The sequence below is a fragment of the Amblyomma mixtum genome, chromosome 2 (genome assembly GCF_055824585.1).
Source record: "Amblyomma mixtum isolate Tamu chromosome 2, ASM5582458v1, whole genome shotgun sequence".
In the NCBI taxonomy this organism is placed as follows: Eukaryota; Metazoa; Arthropoda; class Arachnida; order Ixodida; family Ixodidae; genus Amblyomma; species Amblyomma mixtum.
In genome coordinates, this window is record NC_143013.1 from 25,726,488 (window position 1) to 25,744,807 (window position 18,320).

The 18,320-nt window shown below is 50.3% G+C and overlaps 1 protein-coding gene across 8 annotated transcripts in view; it reads left to right on the forward strand.

The window, feature by feature from the left end:
* Nucleotides 1-18,320, forward strand: part of LOC149358740 (uncharacterized) — a 441,725-nt gene that overhangs the window by 391,035 nt on the left and 32,370 nt on the right. The window lies entirely within an intron of this gene.

Below are 18,320 nucleotides of genomic sequence, written 5' to 3' on the forward strand. Positions count from 1 at the left end.
ACCTCCTTTTCATATATGCTTTGCTATGAGACTGAACTATTGGAATGTTCGGGCTGGTATGAACTCTTTGTGCGAAATTCTCATGACTTCACACTGAGTCATGTGATAGTGACGTCAGGGCTTAAATTTCCTGCCAATGAAGGGGGTGCTGTATTCTTCCCCTTTCCCTCTTCCTGTGTCTTTCTTTCGCTCTCTCTTTGCTGTGTGTGTATGTGCGTGCGCGTGCGCGTTGGAAGGCGCGTAGGCGCGACTCCGGGTGGTATTTGCATGCTGCGTTTCATGCGCTTTCGTGGCTTTAGGTTCGTGTCATGTGAAGTATGTGCACAAACCTGCCTCCATCTCGCTGTCGTTTGAACGACAGGTAAACGCTATTGGTTGCGGCAAAGACGAGCCGGGAATTTGCCTGCGACCAACGAAGAGGGAAGCGGGCGGGCGCAAGGCCAAAGCTGCGTGTGATCACAAGAGGCGGCTCTGCTTCTAGAAGATGAAAAACGGGTTTTGCTCACGGGCCGGGCGCTGGCAGCCGCGATGCGTTCACTCGCTGCGTCATCGGTTTTCTCTTTTTTGCTTGGGTTTATGCCGTCCCATACCCGTGCCTGTGGCGACTGTACGTGAGAGAGATTTAAAATTCTCCCTGCGCAGCCGATGTGTGGGGAACGTGATGCACTGCTGTTCCTGCTATTGCAGCAAGGCCGATTCGAGGACTTTCGAAGGTAGCTGCAACCAGAAACGAAAAATGAAAGGCTATGCCATTTAGAGCCGCAGAGCGATCTGTGTGTAATGCCTGGTCGCGAGAAGAGGTTCTAGCGGGATTGATTTACCCGTAACTTTTTTTACCTACGCATCAGAGAGCGCCAGATGGGAAAGAAAATCTGCAGCTTTTCATGATTTGTATATTTGTTTCTTGTTTTTAGTGCAGCGACAGCTGTACATGACTTTCTCCGCGGTAAACAGTGCCAGCGCTGCTGTCGTACGTCATAGCCAAAAACTATGTTATTTATGTTTAAAATATTTGTTATTCATGTGGACGATGATTTGGGTCAGAATGAATGCTGTTGATGAGGATGAATAAATGATGAATACCTTGGCTGTATCTTCCAGTTTCCTCAGGTGTTTTTCATGGACTATTTTACTCTAATCTTCCCGTGTTTCAAACGTTGTCCAGCAGGTGTCCCTTTGTACTGCCTTATTTGTCGTTCTGCCGTGGGTACTGAGTGCTAATCCGCCAACAGCGGTCCGATTTATTTCTAGGCCCGACCGAACTGCTGCCTCAGACGTATAAGTGCATTCCCAACAGTAAGTCCTTGCACCATTATTCCTTTCCGAATACTTCTCGACCAGCACTTCATACCTGTTGTATCTCCATAATGCGCTGTGTTTCATCTCATCGCTCTTTCGCCCTGGTAGTTTTTCCGTGCTTTTCCATTTATGTGTGTGCTTCGTTCACCACGGTGACAGGAAACGTCATCTATTGGGTCAGATATGGCAGATGGGCTTTTGATCAGGGGCGTGTTATACAGCTATCGCTGTCTCTCTCTTGCCCCAGAGGGCGCTAGAAACCTTGGTAGTGTTCTCTGTTTCTTTGTTGTTGCATATGCGTTATCATTGTTTCGTGCTTTGTTGTCAAAACTTCAGGAACTTGTTGTCCAGATCGTCGTTTTTTTTTTTTTCTTTAAGACCATGAGTATCGGGTGTCGTGCATACCTGCGGCACGCTTCACGCTAAGTTTTCTCTCGGGGCCTCAGACACGCTCTTGCTGCAGTAGTTGCAACCCTCTCTCTCCCTCTATCCTTCCTTTACAAAACTGCGGGGAATATTCATATTAAGCGCGAGAAACGGGGTTGGTAATTGCCTCTCTCAGAGCTGTTTAATGAAAAACAAAGATTTTAGTCAGCATGAATATTCGCTGACATGCTACTCCGCGTAGGGGAATGAATAGGGGAGTAAATATAAAGAAGGATGCTATAAAAGAGTGCAGTCATTGAAGAGGGTTGTAACGCAGTAGTTCACTGCATGATGGCTTCTTTGAAGTATACCGAAGTCAAGTTCTGTGTCGAAGGGGTCTCGTGCTTCGGCCACCCGGCGGGGGAGTTCGAGAAGGTTCAACCACCTGCGAGAAGACTGCGGGATTCTGCTTTCCCACGGAGGCAACGCACAGAACACTTGCGGCAGTGGTCAAGGTGACGCATCTGTGTTTGATGACTGTCTTCCCCTTCTCATCCCCCGAGCTGTGAGAGAGCGAGAGCTTCAGCACCGCCCCATGCCGTGGGTGGTACCGCCAGCGTCATCAATGGCCCATCCGATTGGACAACGTTATTCGAACCAAGTTCCCCAGTCAGGGATCTAGGGAACGCGAACCGTATTTAACGGGATGTTGTTGTGTGATCGGAGCATTGCATTGCATTCGATTCTCATCTGTAAATATGTAGAATAAACCCTTCTGTACAGTTTCCTCGATAACGCAGTCCGACATCGTCATTCGGAGCCGGTACCTGTGAGGCTAAACGAGTTAGTCATCTCCAGGACCCCTCCGTCTTCAACTCTGGTTCCAGCGGTGGGATAGAAGCCCCATCTCTAACACTGGTTCCAGCGGTGGGATGGCGCGGCCCCGTTCCCAACAGCATGTAGAGCGGGGTGATCAAGTGTTCGGGCAAATTAGAGTTTGCCTAAAACACCAATAGCGTCAGAATAGACAAATAAGAATATTCTTATTTATGATATTCTTGCCTCTCGAGTCTTCTGACCGTCCCACGTTGGCGTACAAAGAAGGAAAGAGTGAAGGTTTTCGCAGCGCCGTTGTCAAACCACGGGTGACGTCAGAGAGGTCTGATGCGAGCCGCTTTGTTCGTATAGCCTAGATCAGGGCAAAAAGCAGCGCAAGGACGGTGCAGAGCGGAGCGGTCGTAAACAGGGCGCTGTTGCGTTGCACGACACTGCTGGCCTGTGGGCCCGCGAACTCCGGGAAACTGTTTGTGCCGCGAGCGTCCCGGTCTCCCCTCGGCGCCGCAGGGTGCCGGCCTCGTCGTGGACGCGGGGCTCATTTTCAGCCGAAGACGCACTCCTCTCGAACTTGACATGTTTATGAGGGTCGCGAAGCGCGGCTGTCCCCTCTCTTCTCGCATCGGAACTCGGGGTGGTCTGGATTCGACCCCCAAGGACGCTTCTTCCAAGAACCGCGGCTTGGTCACGTGACCACGGCGTTCGAGAACTCGACCGTCAACGGACAAAGAGAGTCTTCCTCCGGCAGCGGAAGAGAGCAGCTGCTCGGGGAGCCAGTCTGTATTTTCCTAGGGCCTGGGGCCCTCTTTTCGTTTGGGTCAATTCTTTTAATAAAGACCCAATTCCTAGCCTTCACCGTGTCAACAGCCCGTACCTCGCAATAAACTGGTTGGCAGCGGCGGGATAAGGACAAGGCTGGTGGACAACTGCTGACGAGAGAGCGCCTTCGAGGATCCGGGATCATCGGAGCTCCGCTACGTGGCTCAGGGAGTCACCTTCGTCGCAGCGCAGCGTGAAGGCCAGGCGAGAAGACAACCACTTAAAGGCAACAACGACGATCTGGGATCGCCGGACTTGGCAGTTCCTGACTTCGGAAGTCACGGTGGCCATCAAGGGCTCCTGGTTGGGTGAGTGCTGAAGCGACTACGTATTGCCAGATGATTTAGAACTGGGTTCTGTCTGAGGAATCGACTGCATTTATTCACCACTGGGTGTGTGATTAGTTTGCAAATTTTGTAGTCGGCTCTCGCAAACCATGGACATAAAGAAACTGAGCAAAGACGAATTGCTGCTGTTGGCAGCTGAGCTTGGTTTAGAGGTAAACCAAAGTATGAGGAAACCAGAGATTCGCCATGCAATTGAAGAGGTGGAGTTTGAAGAGGACGAGATAACGGATGCTTGGGAAAAGATACGCCGAGTGGAGAAAGAGAAGGCTGACGAACGAGAAAGGCAGAAAGAGAAGGAAAAGAAACAGGCGGAGTTGGAAGCGGAGAGAGAGAACAAAAAGATTGAGCTCGAAATCGAGAAGGCAAGGCTCGAGCGGGCAAGGTTAGAACGGGGTGAAAGTGCCGTCACACCTCAGGGAGGTAATGTTAAGATGACGAACTTGCTTCAGCCGTTCAAAGTAGGCGATGACATTGCTCTCTACCTCGTCAATTTCGAGAGGATGTGCGAGAGACAGTCCATTAGCCGCGACATATGGCCAGAAAAGTTGATGGCGTTGCTCCCAGGAGAACCTTCACAGGTTGTGGCTCGTTTGAGTTCTAGTGAAGCGGGTAACTATGATCTGGTGAAATCAAGCCTGCTCGCGAAGTACATGATCTCAACAGAAGAGTTCAGGAGGAGATTTCGGACATCCAGAAAAAAGCAGAATGAAAGTTTTCTGGAATTTGTCTGCACTTTAAACGATAACCTGACGCAGTGGGTAAAAGGCTCAAAGGCAGGGGACGATTTCAAAAAGCTAAAGGATTTGGTTTGTCTGGAGCAGTTCTATGACACCTTGCCAGAAAACATCCGCTTGTGGGTCAGGGACCGGCAAGATGGACTGTCCGTGGAAAAAGCAGCGCAGCTTGCGGACGAGTACGTGGCAAGCCGCAGCTTTCGGCAGCCTAAGGTGAGTCAGGACTTCAGGAACGAATATCAGGGCCAGAAAGTTTATTCCCGAGAGCAGCAGAGAGCTTGCGGAGAAGCGGAGAACAAAGAACGCGGTTCTCAGCGCCCTGATACCTCACGTAAGGTTAAGGAGTTTGCGAGTAAAGAGAGTGGTGCTAATTATTCAGAGCTAGAAAAAAAGATGCCTTTGACTTGCTTTAATTGTAAACAGCCAGGCCATTTTGCTCGAAACTGCCCGAAAGAAAGGCCAGTGTTGGCCTCGTTGAGTGACCACCCAAGAAACCATGACCTTTTGCAACCATACACTAGAGATTACATCGTAAATGGGCAGAAATGCAGAGTACTGAGGGATTCGGCAGCCACCATGGATGTTGTGCATCCTAAATATGTCACCAAGGAAGACTATGTGTCGGAGTGCGCATGGATTCGTCAGGCAGTCAGTGAAGACTCTGTGTGTCTGCCGATGGCTAAGGTCGAAATTGAAGGTCCATTTGGCACACTAAGCACGGTAGCAGCTGTATCGAAGGGTCTGCCCGAAGGCTACCCTTACCTCTTTTCGAACAGTTCGGAACAACTCCTGAATGAAAGGGGTCGTGCTTTCGCTGACGCCGAAGCCCAAGTAATGGCTCTAACTCGGGCTAAAGCGCGACAACTTTCGCAGAAGCTTATCTACCAAGATCAAGAGACAGCAGCTGATGCCAGTGAACTAATTAATGCCGAAGTTGGGGAGAAGAAGGAAAGGTGCCATGTTGAAATGGCTGCACCTAAGGAAAACGAGGCTGGCGTATCGCACAAGGCGCGGAGCAGCCAGCGCTCTAGAAAAATAGAAAGCGAGCCAAAGACTTCGTTTGTCGCTCCTACTTCGCACAGCCTTGATAAGCTGCTTGAGGTCCCTTTCAAGTCTAAGCCATACCGAGCGTCTCCCAGACAAATGGAAATCATGAAGAAAGAGATAAACAGAATGCTGGAACTCGGAGTCGTTAAGGAGGGCAGCAGCGATTATTGCTCCCCGTGTTTGCTTGTCGAGGTTCCCGGAAAGGATCCACGACCATGTGTGGATTACCGGAGATTGAATGCTGTAACAAAAGACCAAATCTACCCGTTGCCCAATATTGAGGAAAGAGTGGAACTGGTAAGCGGGGCTACGTTTATTTCTACTTTTGATTTGGTGAGAGGATACTGGCAGGTGCCATTAACTGAACGGGCCAGTCGCTATGCGGCGTTCATCACACCTTTCGGAGTTTTTCTGCCGATTACTATGAGTTTTGGCCTGAAAAACGCGCCATTCTGTTTTTCTAGATTAATGGACCGGGTGCTTGAAGGTCTCAGTGACTTCGCATTGCCCTATCTGGATGATGTGGCTGTATTCTCGAAGGACTGGATGTCTCACGTAGAACACCTTAGAACAGTTTTCGAGAGGTTTAGGGCCGCAGGATTGACGCTAAAGGCGAAAAAGTGCCAGATAGGTAGAGCCAAAGTGACATACCTGGGGCACGAAATAGGGCGGGGAAAGCGTGAGCCCCTGAAAACTAAAGTGGCGGCTATCAGAGATTTCCCCATGCCGACAACCAAGAAGGACGTGCGGTCTTTTCTCGGTATGACTGGTTACTACCAGCACTACATTCCGAATTACTCGGAAGTGGCAAGTCCGCTCACAGACAGCCTACGGAAGCAGGAGGCTGATCTGGTCAGCTGGACACGCGCCAAGCAGGAGGCCTTCCAAAATTTGAAGGAAGCTCTGTCATCGCGACCTGTGTTGGTTTCACCAGATTTTTCACGAGAATTCGTTCTCCAGTGCGATGCTAGCAACCGTGGCCTAGGTGTCGTGCTTTCTCAGATAAACGAAAAGAAAGAAGAACATCCCGTGCTGTACCTCAGTCGTAAATTGACGCCGCGAGAGGAATCATACAGCACCTCTGAGAAAGAGTGCCTGTGCATAGTATGGGCCATTCAAAAGCTGTCTTGCTACATCCAAGGTACAAAATTCTCGGTCGAGACCGACCATTGCCCTTTGTCATGGCTGAAACAAATGTCGAGCAAGAATGGCAGACTCCTGAGATGGAGCCTCATCTTGCAAGAGTTCAACTTCGACGTAAAATACAAAAAGGGAAGTGAGAACCGAAATGCGGACGGTCTGAGTAGAGGTTTCTAAGCTACGGGAATATGAGACGGCGTTAAAGCATCGTCTTAGACCTCTGCGTTGCTTTTGTTGCTGTGTGCTTTGCCATGTGTTGTCGAGAGCCGAATACTTGTTCAGCAGGAACAGGCAGGGAGAGTTTTCTGGAAAACGGCGTCTGGCAGTCGTTAGTCGCTTGGGCACCGTCAGCGAGGGGTTTCCGTGAACGTATGTGAGTGTGAGTGTGTGTGTGTGCAAAGTGAGCGCATGCATTTGCCCTGTTGCCGTCCGGAGCGCCTTCTCTCGACCCTGCATCTGGGGACGCAGCCTCGGCGAAGGACTTCATCGGGGGGAGGAGTTTGTTGCGTTGCACGACACTGCTGGCCTGTGGGCCCGCGAACTCCGGGAAACTGTTTGTGCCGCGAGCGTCCCGGTCTCCCCTCGGCGCCGCAGGGTGCCGGCCTCGTCGTGGACGCGGGGCTCATTTTCAGCCGAAGACGCACTCCTCTCGAACTTGACATGTTTATGAGGGTCGCGAAGCGCGGCTGTCCCCTCTCTTCTCGCATCGGAACTCGGGGTGGTCTGGATTCGACCCCCAAGGACGCTTCTTCCAAGAACCGCGGCTTGGTCACGTGACCACGGCGTTCGAGAACTCGACCGTCAACGGACAAAGAGAGTCTTCCTCCGGCAGCGGAAGAGAGCAGCTGCTCGGGGAGCCAGTCTGTATTTTCCTAGGGCCTGGGGCCCTCTTTTCGTTTGGGTCAATTCTTTTAATAAAGACCCAATTCCTAGCCTTCACCGTGTCAACAGCCCGTACCTCGCAATAGCGCTAAGGACAAACTCAGCGCCATGTTTTGTCGTCTTCGTTCCGGTTAGTACTCGAGTTTATTTTTTCGTGATGCCGGCTATGTGACTTCAGTGTCCATTTCGCTCAAACGGAAAGTGTTTCAAACGCATGGTGGTCTCCTAGCCTTATTGTTCAGGCTTCTTTTACATACTCGTGTCTTTATTTGAGGCGCGCATGGTGCCTCTGTTCCTTTTATTTTTTACAGCACTGATACCCCCCTCCTTTTCTATTCTGTAGCAGCAGAAGAGAAGCCATTAAACATAGTCGGCTACAGCGCTAGATTAGCTGTAAAGATGTCCGCTTTGGATGAGTTTCACCGTTTCGCGTTCGTAACAGCCTTAAAGTGACATAGACCACAAATGAAGTTGTCCTGTGTCGATAGGGTACCGCGTTCGCATCACAAAGCTTAGGCCATTCTTATCGAAAACTTCGTTTTTATAAGCTAGAAAACACCAATAAACGAAATACAGGTGTTTCATCGCCAATCACTTCAAAACAGTGGCAACCCGTCCCTTTCGGTAAGGACGTCACAAGTTTCAATTGACTGGCGAGAAGATTTTTAAATCCCATTTTCTCATCGACACATGCGTCTATTGCTTCCGGAAAAACGTCAGCCAGAGAGCCAGCTAATAAAGTTTTACTGAGAACAATAATTGGAGGGATAGGCTTTGCGCAAAAGGTTATTAGTGCAAAAGGCAGTCGACTTCCTGCTCCCGAGCAGCCTGATAAAAGGTACGCTCACAAGCTAACGAAGATACGATTTAGCCACTGCATCTTACGGGCATTTTTTAGTCTGCTACATGCGCAGTCGTATCTAAAGCTGCAATAATGAGACATTACTTAAGGGGGCGCTGTGGGCAAAATGAAGTTGTTCTGTATAGGCAGTATACTGCGTTCATATGACTGTGAGACTCCATCAGAGACAAAATGAAAGCTTGATTTGATTTTATATAATACCCCCTGCGCGATCGGCCGGCGGTGTATTGGCTCGACGGCCATGTTTGCAATATGGCCTACATTTACAGGGAACACGCAGTTAGTGCTCGAACCAATATGATCTAGAGGCTTATTTTGTTGTGAAAGGAGTGATCGATAAAACGTTTCGGACTAAAATCTATTGCGGAAAGGTTTAGCGCTCACGACTTCGTCGAAAACTAAACCTTTTGGCAGATTTGCCTCTCTGATTGGGTTTGAAGGCTATAATAAACTCTAACACATCTCCAACCAAAAACTTCAATTTGAAACCCAACGTTTCGGAGCCTAAGGAGCCGAGGCGGCTCCGGAACGTTGGGTTTCAAATTAAAGTTCTTGATTGGAGATGCGTTAGCGTTTATTATAAGGACTTCGAGTTAAACGTGAGCTGTGACCGGTGCTGGAATACTAATGACGTGTTCTCACTACATGTGAATCTGTACGACAGAGACAGTCAGTTACAAGGTTGCACGTGTTTCACCGCCACTTAGTGAAGCACTGAAATGATTTTTCGAACTGTAGCGCTCGCTCGCTTCGCTGCGTGAGAACGCCCAGCAGCACTCTCCATCTGTCCACTCCGCTGCACCCGTAGTCTACCTGCGCCCGCAGCTGCAGGCTCAACACACAGACGCACATGCCGAATGTGGGTCCCCCTCTTATCGCCTCGCTATCTTTTCCTCCGCGCCGCTTCTGACGATGCGCGGCAGCCTGTTCCTGTATGCGCGCGCCCCTTGTGGACCCCGCTGCCTTATCTCCCGCCAAACAATGGGCCTCCCGCCGCGAAACAAACTGCCCCGTGTGATGACCCAATCTTCTTTCGGCGCCCGGCACCCCGCTCGCTGATAGGAACACCACTCCCGCTGCGAAGGGCCGCCTTTGGGCTCGGACAGCGATCCTCGGGAGAGATACCACTCGAACTGTCGGCCTCTTGCGTTCTTTCTAGTTTTGTTAAATGTAGAGCGCGCGCGCTCTGATAAGATACTAGCCTCTCATCAACACCTCTCTGTTGTGCTCGGTCGGCTCTCGCGCTGCCTCTCGGTAACTGCGGGTAGGTAGCTCGCGATTGCTGAGTGGAAGGAAGGTGCTCGGTTCTGGTTCGTAAAGAACCGAAGCCGGCACATTGTCCATTGTGGCACGCGTACTTGTCTACCAGCTAGCGTATGGATTTAGCTCTTAGGCTAAGCTGCTAGCTACTCGGTTCGGTGCGAGGTTACATCTTTTTGAGCTTTTTCAGTTCCATTCTCTCTGCCTTTCCGTCCATTTCTCTCTCTCTCTCTCTCTCTCTCAGTTCCCTTCTAGCTTCATTCCCTTGTGTATTTAATAAAACTGATATATCTATACCCTTTTGTGCAGTCTTGGCCGTAATTCTTTCTCGTTGCTTTTGATTGCTTCAGGCGCGTTTTTTTTTATTGTGTGTATTTCTTACTTTCCTCTCTCCCTCTCTCTGTTTGTGTCTTGAGCTTTTGCATTTTATTACTTTCTTTCATTCGTGATTTCTACTTGTTCCTCTGCTGCCTTCTCTCGCTCTTTCTCGAAATGCGCGCAGAGCATCCTCCGGCGTGCATGGCACGCGCGCGCGCAGTCGGAACGCGCCCCCGCTGGAAATGTGAGGTCACGTTTCGCCTTTCGAGGAGAGAGGGGGGGGGGGGGGCGGCTCACGGTGCGCTAGGGAAAGTGGGAGAGGGCTTCTTCTTTCTCGCCTCTTTCTGTTTTGCGCTTCTCGTCTTTCGTGCCTGCTCGCCTTTTTTTCCTGCCTTTCATGCCTTAATTTCTTTTCTGTATTACATTCCTTCTTTGCTCTTCTTTGTTTCCATCTCTCTCTCTCTCTCTCTCTCTCTGTGTCCTGAGGACGGTGTTATGTGCTCGCTCGCGAACAAAGCTCAATCGATCTTTTTCTCTCGCTGGCAGGTGGCGATCATTTCGGCGGACCTGCTCGCTTGCTCTTCGTTACTGCCGCGGGCTTTGATTCGCTCGCATTGTTTGAGCAGGACGACGAGTCGCTCGCGAACTCTGCGGCCGGCATGTGCTTCGCGAGCCCGGAGACTCGGTTCTTCCTCGCCCTTTGCTCTATCTTCCTTTCTTTCTTTTTTTTTTCGTTACTTGTAGTGCGCCGGCCGGTGAATATCAGTGAAGTGGTCGAAGCTCTTGACGACTGACGTTTCCGTGGCGCCCGCGATTGCATTGCTGTCTGCGTTTGTCGAGCGATCTTTGCCATTTTTGCGTGCTTGCGCTCGCTGCGTCTGTTTTTTGTTTTTGCGTATGCTTTTTCAAGTGGCAGCCTTTCGGCTGTTTTTTTTTTTTATTTTGCGTTTTTTTTTCCCCTGTATGTTCTCGCAAATCTCCACTTAACATTTACGCCGACTAGCAATGTCGGTGGTTTATTTAATAAACAAACATCATGTAGTTCGCTCCGTAAACCGCTTTGTAGAAAAGACATCGCTTTGGCGTAGATGTTCAGTATACGATAGCTTTTGTACTTAAAACAGTGCGCAGGGACAGGACACAGTCGAGAAACACACAGACACAGCACTGTTTCTCGACTGTGTCCTGTCCCTGCGCACTGTTTTAAGTAGAAAAATGAACCAACTGGCCCCGCTACTTCCCATGATAGCTTTTGCACAGAGTTGTTTATTCGACCTTATTTAACTACATCAGTGTAGGGTGCATGTAGTAAGGTCTCCTATAGCTGTCGTTGTAAAGGCCGTGATATAAATTAGGCTGTTGTTTCGCTCGAGACAAGGTTTATGCAAGGCTCAACAGAAAGATGCTCCTAATTCGCCTAAGGATCTCAGCATGCAGCGCGGAACACTCAAGATAAAAATTGCGAAGGTCGTTGTAGGTACTCTGCCGGTATCAACTCCTTTAGGCAGACATCTTATCAGTTGAGTTCGGCTTCGCGGTAGAGTCAACTGCAGCGAAGAGCGTCTGAGGATCGAGTGTTTCTTGAGTGCAGTGCTGAAGGTCCACAGTTCTGCTTTTCTGCAGGGCATGTTTTCTTGTTGCTATACTTAGTGGAAGTGCTCCGACCTAAGTGCACCTGCAGGCATACGTTATGGGCGTCACCAAACCGTTTCAAAGTGCACGAGGTTCAGTTGCAGGCAATATACTGACATTGCTGTTTGTTTGTCCTATTTTTTCTCCTCCTGGCCCACATATCAACCCCTTCTGCGTGATAGTTACAACTTTCCTTCTTCACACGGTGCTTGCTTTCCCCTTATTTCTTTTTTTTTTTTTTCCCCGCAGAAACGTGTGGTTTGTACCAAAGTGAACGAGGAAGTATGCTAAACATGCCGGTAAACATGCCGGGTGGGGCCGCAGACCGTGGCTGTCACGTGATGTGCCCGAACTTGAAACCTCTACTTCAGAGGTCATTTTCCCCACCACCTGCGTCGCGTTCCGTGTTGGTGTCTGAACGCTGTGGTTTTTTCGCGTTGCAGGAGAACTCATTTTGTGGCGCTTAAACACCTTCCGGCGTGGACTAATCGCTGCTTTTTGGCAAAGTTCTGCGACGCGCGCTTGTTTAATTCCACTTCGCTATAGCTTAGAGGCTTCGTGAAGGTCGCTACACACAAGGAAGTTGCCAAACGGACATAAAGGGCACATAAACGGAAAACAGTTGACAAAACGCTCGAAAACTGCAGCGACTTCAGTGCCTCGTGGGATTCCTTCAGAGGACCCAAGGTTATCGCCACGCAATATGCTCGCCATTCTGGATAGCCCAGCAGACGCGTGCCTCGCTACGGTAGCTGCTTGGGCTAGTTCTTGCTCCGCGCTGTGCACCCTTTATTGTGCCTGTCTCGGTTAAGCAAGAAATTTTCTGGTCCGGCGTTCGAATCCTGGACCTTGGCTAATTTTTGAGTACAATAATTCGTGAAGGCTACAGCTGTGCCATAGCCGCATATAAAAAAAAAAAAGCAGTTTCATACCTGAGCCGCGTTTGATGGCGAGGAGGGAGTGAAAGGAGGCAGAGAGAAAGAGGCGCCATACTGCAGGTCTTCGGATTAGTTTCGACCATGTGGGATTCTTTGAACGTGCACTGACATCGCGCAACACACGGGCGTCTTTCTTGCAGTTCGCCTCCGTCGAAACGCGGCAACCGCGACCGGAATTGGATACTTCATGGGAGCGCTTAAGTGGATGCTAATGTTAGCTGTTCCTTACTTTGAAACTGTCAACTGCTTCTTTGTTTTGACAGTTATTTTTTCTTTCAAGGGGAAAGTCGTACACTGGTTACGTGAGACCTCCTTACCCCATCGCCGCGACCGAGTGGAGTTCGCGAATTAGGCACGGGCAGTACGACCGTTCTTCGAGTAATATCGTATAAATAGCAGAGCGCATGACGTAACGCAGTACATAAGTAACGCACGCACTAACCCACATCAACTGTTTTCTTTCTCGGCCCGCTTACGCGCTTTTTTCGTATCGCCGTTTTGTTCCCACGCAAGCTCTGCTCGCTCCTCAAGCAAACACCGTCGAGAGAGGGAGAGAGAGACTCTTCGTGCTCGTTTTCTTCCTCTCTTCCTCCCGTTCCTTTGATCCCGTTGCGTGATTTGCCTCCTTCCTTTCCGCACTTCCTTCCTGCCGCTCTTTATTTCCGTCCCACTGTGTCGTCGTTCTTCGATTTCCTCTCTCTCTGCTTCCTATCGGCTTCGCTTGCCAGGCCATCGTTGTCGCTGCTTTTTGCTCAAGGGGAGAGGCCGCGCGGCAGCGTAGTTCGTGCCGAAATGTCCACACGAAAACAAAACGGCTCTTCGCTGGAACGGCGCGGCGACCGTTTGCTAACATTCCTCCTCTGCCGCAACCGCCGAGTCTTTTCCACGCGCCGTTCCAGCGGCGGCTGCCTCTGTTGCAGCCCTGAGAACGTGCCCGCCGGGAGCGGGTCTCGGAGGCCGGCTCCCACGTCGCGTCTCGTGATCCGGGCTATTCCCGCCGGGCTGGTTCATTGCGTTTCCGATGACGCTCAGCTCCTCCCTATCGGCTTTTTCTCTCTCTCTCTTTCTATCGCTTCTGTTCTACTGTAAGAATCGGGGCCCGTGCTTTTGAAAAGCGAGAAGCACGTGCCGAAGCGGGGCGAGGATCGCGCCGTCTCCTCTGTAGTCGTTGCAGCCTCTTCCCCTATACCAGCCTCCTTCTACTACTCTTTCCTGCTCGGTACGGATATTCGTCTGCTCCCGAAAAAGCTCACCATAGTGGCACACTAAATTAGGCTTATAATCACTCTTCGTGTTTGATTTTTATGTATACTGAGTTTATCGCGGGCGAGAAGGCCCGTTGCTCCCATGCTCAGTAGCATAAGATTGGCCGAGTGCCTGTCGCGCATGCGCAGTAGCCGGTGCACCTCTCCATCTGGCTACTACGCACGCGCAGTAGGCACACTGCTCGCCCTGTGTTCGTCTGCGTTGGGTACGACTGAAAATCTCTACGGAGGGGGCTGTTTGCGGTACCGGATCCCCTTTACTGTAATTTGTAAATGACATTTTAAACTTGAGCCTGTGGCTGGAGGTCAAAAATAGAATAAATACAGTGTTCCGGCAAGAAATTAAGACTATATGCGGAATGCTGTCTCGCTTAATCGCAGTCCCGTTCATGGCGAATTCCTCTTGGGCGTGTTATTTGGCTGCGGGCTCCGATTAATTCCCGCGCCCTTCGTCAGCAGACGACGGAGAAGCGATTACGTCACTGCCGTGAGAACGTATGCTTTTTTTGGGTGCTTTCTTCTGACATCACAGCCGACGGAACCGCGAACTTTTTACGAAAAGCCGGGCTGTAATAAGTTATTTAAAGCACGCTGTACCATATCTGCCCCTTCTCATCATCCCAGAGGCATTGCGCACCGTCTTCGCAGAAAACACAGTACGAAAATCCTTCTCTGTGCTAAACCTGGTTCCGAACTCAATGTTGCCTGCGAAACCAAAGTAGGCATACGGATTCTTCGCGATGTTTAGGAGCTTTGCAGAAAGTAGGGTAGCCACTTGTAATCTCTGCCGCTTTGTGGTATATGCGACTACACACCTCGCCTTTCAATGGCTGTCGCGTTATGATTGCAACGGGGAAGCTGAACGGGGAAGCCGCACAACATGTGCAGAGTGAAAAGAGTGCGTGTTATACGCCGAGAGCTATAGGCCAGCTTCCCACTCCTGTCAAGGTAGACGGCCGAAACAACGCGACTTCCGTCATGTTTTTTTAGCCGGCGGCTGACACCCACACCCACCCTCTGCCCTTGTCACGGGGAAAATCGCGCCGGCCGCGTGTGAGCTTCAGAGTCGTAATAAAGCTGTAATGACTGGTTGTAATTGCGCGTCATTTAATTTTTGTTTTTCGTCGTATATTCTTTTTTTTTTCTTTCGCCTGGGAAATTAAATAGAAAATGTATGGCGGCGACGCTTCGCTGTGCTCGTTTTTTCGCCGACGCGCACAAGCACGTACTCGCTGCATTAAGATAAACAAGTCTCTTCATCCGCCCTCTATGACACCACGGAGGTGTCCGGAAAAGTATGGTGAAAAACTAAGAGTTTCCGCAGGTCGATGCATCTTTCATTTTGCAGCCGGGTATACCGTTCGGTAAAATTGAGCCAATGCTGAACTAGTCACTGTAGTAAGTTTTTTTTTCTTTTCCTCCTTTTTTTATATTGTTCAGTGAGTGTCATAGTCGTTCCACGCGCATACGGAAGTATATTCAGGCACGGCAGGCATTTTCGCTGAAGAAAAAAACAAAGGTCAATCTTAGCATAACTCAGTCCAGAGAGAGAGCGAGAGAAAGAACTTTATTGCCGGATAAGAAGGGTTCCTGGATTCTTAGTAGAAGGGCCAGGTGGCCGTTAGCTGATAGCTGGCGGCGACCTCTTCGGCGCGCTCGACGGCGGGGTCCGAGCTGCGCAGCACTTCTTCCCAGGCGTGTGGTGAGGGAGCTTCTATAAGAGCTTCCGGAGGAGGATCCTCCGGGCAGTCCCATAGCATATGATCGAGGGTGGCAGTGCTACCGCAGTGTTTCCAGGTGGGGTCTATGAGGCCGGGGTAGATGTGGGCGTAAATGTACGGGTCCGGGTAAGAATGGGTTTGAAGTCTTCTCCAAGTTGGTGTCTGTAGAGTGACTTGTGCGGGGGAGGATAGATTCATCTCGAGAGTTTGTAGAATTGGGTAATGTCGTGGTACGAAATTACTGCCTCCATCTCGGCTCCCCCTGGACGAGAGCCCACGTCTCGGCCGATAAAAACTCGAGCGTGTTGGTGGGCTGCTTCGTTCCCTGGGTTCCCTGAATGGGCAGGAGTCCACACCAGTTCTATCTCTCGTTCTGGTGTAATATTTTGAGAATGCTTCTAGGAGTTAGAGATATTCTACCTGCGCGAGAAGTTGCGTACGGCAGTCTTTGAATCACTGACAATGATGCCAGCGTCAGTATTTGCTATGGCCAAGGGTATGGCCGCTTCTTCTGCTTGATCCGCGTACTTGACCACGACCGAGGCCGCAGAGATGCGCTCGCTTCTTCCTGCTATGAATTTGGATGCGCAGATATCGAAGGCCCCTTGGCTGAAATTATAATCGGCTGCATCGGTGTATACTGCTCCAGGATGACTGAGGTACTTTCTATGCAGAGTCCGCGCTCTGGCTCGTCTTCTGCCATCGTGGAAGCCCGGTAGCATATTTTTGGGGAGCGGTTTGATGACTAGTTTGTCGCGCACTCCTCGTAGTAGAGGGCCCGGTCGGTTAAACATGGGTTCAGCGTTTACGCCTATTCGATCTGGAATCTCTCTTCCCGCTGTAGTGTTGGCCAGTCTTTCGATGTGCATCGCTTTGTGTGCAGTGATGAGTTCTTCTACAGTGTTGTGTATACCCAAGGATAAAAGTCTGTTCGTGGGTGTGTTTCTAGGAAACCTTATACCAGCATTATAGGTTTGTCTGAGTAACCTGTTTAATCTGTCGATGTCCACCTTAAATGGTTTGAGGTACTGTAGAGAGTATACGTGAATCTGCTAATGACGAATGCATGTATAAGGCGACAGATGTCGGCCTCCTTCATACCTCTCTTTTTAGCAGTGATTCTTCGAATGAGCCTGACTATCTGGTTGACCATTGTTTCCAGACAGCTGATTGTAATGTTGCTCTTACGATTATTTTGAATGAACAGACCCAGTACTCGAATCGTGCTCGTAAGCGTGCTCGGAAACCGTGCGCACCCAAGCGTGAACCGACCAAACATTCGGGTGCGCGAACGTTGCTCATCGTCTGGCACCCAATGCGTCTGCAATTATCGGATGGATGGTCCGTTACGACAAATAAAAATTGCAAGGACACTTTGGCAACTGAAGTGTTGAGAGGCGGAAGCCGAAGACACTATGACGCAACGACTTCCAGTGGATGTGACGTCACACCATTCCCGTGGCTATATCGACGTTTGTGTTATTTCGGCGCAATTTTGAATTAATTACTCTGCTGTCATCAAACGTGGCTTCAAGGTTCATTTTTTCCTCCTCTATCTGAAGCAACCATTCGTTTTCTGTCTTTTTTAGTTCCCGAGTTAACACGAGTTAAACGCTGCCAAAGGTGTGACAACCTCTCGGACGACAGTATGAGCCATTAAAGGCTTTCGCCTTAAAAAGGAACCGGATCCCACTGAATGGATCGGTGTTTCTTTAATCAGCACGGGAGAACGGTCAAACGTGCGTAAGGCCCCGCCCGGTTCTGACGTCGTGGCAGACTTGTGCTCGTGTTTGTTGTGCGGATTCCACGCAAGCTCCCGTTCACCGCAGATTCAGGACGCGCGGCGCCCGCCGCATGCAGCTATACTACCTTCGGCTGATGTGTGCAATGTGTGTTACGCGGTCATTTCCATCCTCTCGTCGTGGGGGTGCGTCGTTTACATAGATATACTATACGCGCGCCATCATACACCGCCGAGCCCCCCCGTGGGAGCCCGTCGCGGCCAACCCCTGCTGGTTGCGCAAGGCGCGGAGCGACGGCTAAAATGGGCCACCTGTATATATAGAGGTGCTGTAGCCGTTTCTTTTGTCTATCGGGCTTTTCTTTTCTGGACGCCGCTTTTGTTTTTAAATCCCGCCTAATGACGTCTGTTTTTGGAAATCGGAACGTATCGACAGACTTCTTTTGTCCGCGCGGGAAGGAAAAAGTAAGAATACAAGAAAGAAACTGGAACAACGTCTTGTTCGATCCGGCTTGGAGAGTCTGGTTCTTCCTCTTTCGATGAGCTCATTCTTTTTATTTTTTTTTGGATTGCGTCTTTGTTGTTGTTTTTTTTTTCACGCTGGGGCGTCCAACGCCAGGTGTTTAGACCGTCGCGGCATCTTTGTTTTGAAGAGCGAACGGGTGAAGCAGCAAGCAGCAGATCAAGTACACAATAGCACTGCTACCGCTCAGCGAAGTGCATGAGGCCGATGAACCTCACGTAGTTCACCGGCCCTTGGGCTGTTCTGTACTGCGACGCCGCTGGAGTTGTTTTCGCTGACGCCGTCGATGCAGTGTTTGGACATTCCTGAAGGCAGTCGTACTGCGGAAGCGATGAACGTCGGTCGATTCGGCGAGCTCAACACTTTTCGGCGAAGCGCAATATAGCTCTTGTGTTGGTAATGCAGGTGACCTTTTGTGGGCGAAATAGGAGCCATGCAACGGAGCCGTGGAGCATGGTATATAACAATATATTGCGCAGCCTGCGACACCGGAGCTCGCGCGACGCGTATGGGGGCCGCCAAGCCGTCTGCGTTGTTACGTCGCCTTGTTTGCTAAGCCTAGTGTCATTACAGTCGGCGGCGTCGCGTGTTT